This window comes from Geospiza fortis, unplaced genomic scaffold, assembly GCF_000277835.1.
Source record: "Geospiza fortis unplaced genomic scaffold, GeoFor_1.0 scaffold78, whole genome shotgun sequence".
In the NCBI taxonomy this organism is placed as follows: Eukaryota; Metazoa; Chordata; class Aves; order Passeriformes; family Thraupidae; genus Geospiza; species Geospiza fortis.
Window position 1 is genome coordinate 703,362 of NW_005054339.1, and position 4,429 is coordinate 707,790.

Sequence of the window (4,429 nt, forward strand, 5' to 3'; positions counted from 1 at the left end):
CCCACCTTATGGACCTGGTGAGGACAAAAGTGGGAGGTAAATTGAGCCATACAGTTTGTATTCCTGTCTGCACTCTGGTCTAGACCACACAAAGGATGGTTTTGAAACAGATTAATTTGCTGAAGTAAATTGGCATTAGGAGAGGAAAGGTATCAGTAACAGCTTTATTTTATTTCCAAGCATTTAAAATAACTATACAAACAAAAAAGCAAATTAATCAGCAAAGTATCCTCACTGCAGCCAAGCTGCACACACCCATGGAGAGGGTTGTTACAGGCAGCTGAGCCTGCAAACCCTGCATAGCAACCACAATTGCATGAAGTATTAGGGCAGAATAAAAGGAAAACCATGCAAGAAGAGACAGAAGAAGGCAGACAATGGCAGGACTGTAGATGCAGAGGGTCAGAAATCAGCCAAGCGATAGGAGTGAAGTTTACCCAGACATATTTGTGTGTACCTGCCATTAACTTCCACAGCCCTGGAGTGCTCTGCCATGGAGTCACAAATGGACAGGATGTGAACAGAGGAGCTGACAGCCCTGCTTGCTCCTTGCACAGCCCCTGCTCCACAGCAGTGAAGAGCAGTGGGCAGAGCAGGTTTTTCCACTGATAGAGCCTCCTGGAAGACCAGCAGCCAGAGGAGGTGTTTTGGCACATCTGCTGGCAGATGAGCAGGAGACAGGGACTCTGGCTCTCAGGGTGCCTCATTGTTATCAGATCTGTGCTTCTCTCAGGATTTTGCAGGAGAATTGCAGAGCTCTTCAGCTGTTTCAGGCTGGAGATAAAATTCCACAGCACACAAGCTTGTTTTTCTTAGTCATCTTTCATTTTCTTAGTCATTTTCAGCTAGTCCACACCCTGGATTTAAAATTGCTTGTGTACAGTCTGGGTACAGAGCTGAGCAGGAATGGATTGCTCCCAGCTGGTGTCTGCGTGGGAAGGAGACTGCTGAATTCCCAAGAGATGTTTGGGACACAAGTACTCCCAGCAACTCCCCAGCACCAAGTGATTTGAGATGGGATGAGAGGCACGGATCAGAACTGGCAGATCTGGATGCTGTGGCTGTGGCTCAAGCACAGGGTGAAGCCAGAGTCCTTCCAGAAAGAAACAGCTCAGGGATGTGGATGCTGCACCTGACACTTACATGGGGAAGAGAGGAGCTACAGCCCTCCCTCCAGCACGTGCTCCTCAGCCAGTGCTGAATCCCTCCTGGGGATTATTCCTAACTGAGCAAAGCCCCCTGCCTCAGACACTGTTTCCTTAGGAAGGAAGATACAAGCCCTGAAATTTGATAGTGTCTGCAGGCTGACATATTCTCCTATGTGCACAGGATAACCACCAGCTACAAAATCTATGTGTTACTAAAGTCTTGGCAAAGGATCAGCCAGAGAGGACCAAGAGAGAAAAGTTGCATTAAAAATAGGAGCAAAAACTTTTCTTTGTAAGTGTGGGGTGTCTGCAACCAGTCCAGCAAGACAAAAGGTGTTGTGACCCTGCCTGGAAGAAAGCTGCTTTCTTCCTCCTCCTTTCCCATTTTCCAAGCAGACTGATGCTGATCAAGTCCAGGCAAAGAGAGAATTGGTTCAGAAGAGCTGGAGCTGTGAGACCTCAGCACTCCCTTTTCTCTTTGTGAAAGGGAGAGATGGGGAGTTGCAGGGTTGGATTTGGAAATGCTGCTCTAAAGCAAACACTGAATATTCACCATCTGGATGGTGGGTAACCGCAGCTCGCTTGCAAAACTTTCCACAGCAGGCAATGTTGTTCCCTGGAGCTCTCCCTTGGGGATCCATCTTCCAGGGGATTCTCTCCTCGTGCATGGCAGCTTTCTGTACCCCAGGAGAATGTAACAGTAGTTAACAGTAAGTAGTGGGAGGAGGCTGTGTCTCAAGGAGCTCATCTGGCCTGCTGCACCTCTCTGCTACAAAACAGGCTGGGAACAATCCCAGCCAGCCTGCTGGGAGAGGCTGGGATGAAGAGAATTCAAAATGTCTTTGGTGAAATCTGGCCTTTATTATCCTAGTCACTAACATCCCACATATTTCAAGGAGACCAGCATTTTACTCCCACGATCTAAAGACAAAGCAAAATAAATCTTGGTACTCTCAGCCACAGTGCAAAACTCTGATTTATAGAAAATAGCATCCCAGCCTTGAAGAGTGGCTAAACACACCTCCTTCCTCCTTCCTGGCTTAAAGCTTTGCATCCCTATTGCTAAAATCTCCTGTGAGCTCTGCTGTCCAAACAGCCTGTAAAAGCCATAAATACTTCTCATTGTGTCCTCCCATCTTTTTAACTTCTCTTCAGGCTAAAGCATTGTGTTCCTTGCAGACTACACTGAAGACTGCTGCCCAGGTACTACATTAAATGTAATGAAATTATGATAAGCATGCAAATGTTACATTAAACACAAATATAGACTGTGAAATAAGGTAATACAGGGAACAGCATGCAAATGTTACATTAAACACAGACTGTGAAATAAGGTAATACAGGGAAAATTCAGTTGATCCTATCCAGTTGTACTGGTGATTTGGTGTGTACAATAACTGAAAATTATCTTTTTTCTCTGGAGAAGACTTGATGAAAAGAGAGGCAAGACAATCTTGGGGGAAAAAAAATTCTTAACTGGGGTATGCCAAAATGATTCCTCCAAAATGTCCCTATTTCACAAATAGTAGCTTTTAGTTGCAATTTAAGGGTCCCATTGCAGCAGGTAGAGACAGACACGTAGCTGTAAATGCACAGCGCAAATTGTGAATCAAGTGCACTCCCAGGCAGTGAAAGGTATCCACTTCTCTGTAACTGCTGACTGACGACATTGGTTTTTGATAGTTTGTTGTTCCTTTGCCCCCAGAAGTGGTAATAATGTGTCTTTGTCAGAAACCTCTCACATCACAGGGAGGGGGGTGTGTGTGTTACACATCGGACTGGTGTTCAAACTGAATGGAAATGCAGAGCTTTGCATCACCCATTTATTGTCATGTGCAGCCATCATTGCACACCTGAGCTGCCCTTACACCCCAGCTCCAGAAGCAGAGAGGACATTCAGGTATTCTTCTGGTTATCATTTATCAATGCTGGTTTTATAATAAGGACAAGGATACAGCACTTATCTACATCCCAAAAGGAACAGACTACTATATAAAATGCCCTGCACTCCTATAAATGCAACTAAATGTTCACAAACAAGGTTCCCTGGAGACCAAAGCCCATGAGTATGTCCCTGCAGTTGCTAACAGAGCGTGCTGTGCCCTGGGAGGCACTGGGATTTTTCTCCCTTGTGGATTGGCATTCAATTTGATTCCTAAAAATTCAGTGTTTTCCTTTCCCTTCCTCCATATTGTCAGGTGCTTTTGATTTATTTGGGCAAAGAAAATTTATGAAGCTTCATTCTTGCTCTATTCCCTCTCCACTGACTGGGGATATGAAGCTCCTGGAAGGAAGAAAAGACACTCTCATCTACAGGAGGGAGCTAGTGGAAGAGGGAAGGGAAGACCCTCGACCTGATGCTGCTGTCTGGTTGTGAGAGTTCAGCAACAGAACCAGAACCTTGTTAAGCCACCACGATATCAGATCTGGATCTGCACCAGTAACAACGTGCTCCAAGGCCCACCTGCATTCCCAGGTACCCAGGCTTGGAGGTGCTCGGTGTTTCAGGAGGCTGCCCTCAAATATCCCTGTCCCAGAGTGTTTCTGGTGTTGCAGAGGCTGTTCAGCATCAGGGCAGCACGGAGAGAAGTGTTGCCAGAGGAAGTCATTCCTTCTGGGTGAAAAGTCATGACCTGCTTCATGGCAGAGGAAAACTCAGGGCAAGAGTCCTGGATGAATCCCAGCACAGACCCCCTCAGCTTTCCATCACCTCATTTCAGCTGGGGATTTTCCCCATCCAAACACTGTTGGATGCTTTATGCTGCTAAGGGAGCTTCAGAGCTTTTTCCTAAGTGTGGCTGAATGTGAGAGCCAAGTGTTCAGACTTTACAGTGCTCCAGGTCCCATGTTTGGGCAGTGCCTGCAGTGGGGCCATGCACGTGTGGCTGCTGGGAGTCAACATCTGTGGAGCTCCTAGAGCCATAAGCACCACCATGGACAAGCCAAAAATTAGGATTGCCTATGATGAACACCACATAGTTGTTATTAAGACCCTTGGTGGAATCCCTCTGTGATAAAATAACTCATAAACACAAAGTTACCATCTGCACATGTGCCTGCCACCATTATAGCCCACTTTCACCAATTTGCTTATTGATTCCATGCGCATAAAAACCTGAGACATAAATACACTTGACCTAATTAACTCCTATAGAGAGATGTCATGAAGAAAGCAGGTGTAAAATCTGCACTTAAGGCCTGATAAAAAGGAAAAGAAAAAAGGAAAAACCAGAAAAAAACCAAATCCAAACCCCACTCTCTCCTTAAAAAGGCTATAGTAG

General features: G+C 45.8%; 1 long non-coding RNA gene across 1 annotated transcript in view; it reads left to right on the forward strand.

Annotated features, from left to right (window-relative positions):
- Positions 1-3,456, forward strand: part of LOC115948012 — a 10,263-nt gene extending 6,807 nt beyond the window's left edge. Inside the window, exons 2-3 of the long non-coding RNA XR_004081870.1 lie at positions 2,304-2,351; positions 3,347-3,456. This is a non-coding gene — a long non-coding RNA (uncharacterized LOC115948012). The remainder of the gene's footprint in view (positions 1-2,303; positions 2,352-3,346) is intronic.
- The last annotated feature ends 973 nt before the right edge of the window (positions 3,457-4,429 follow it).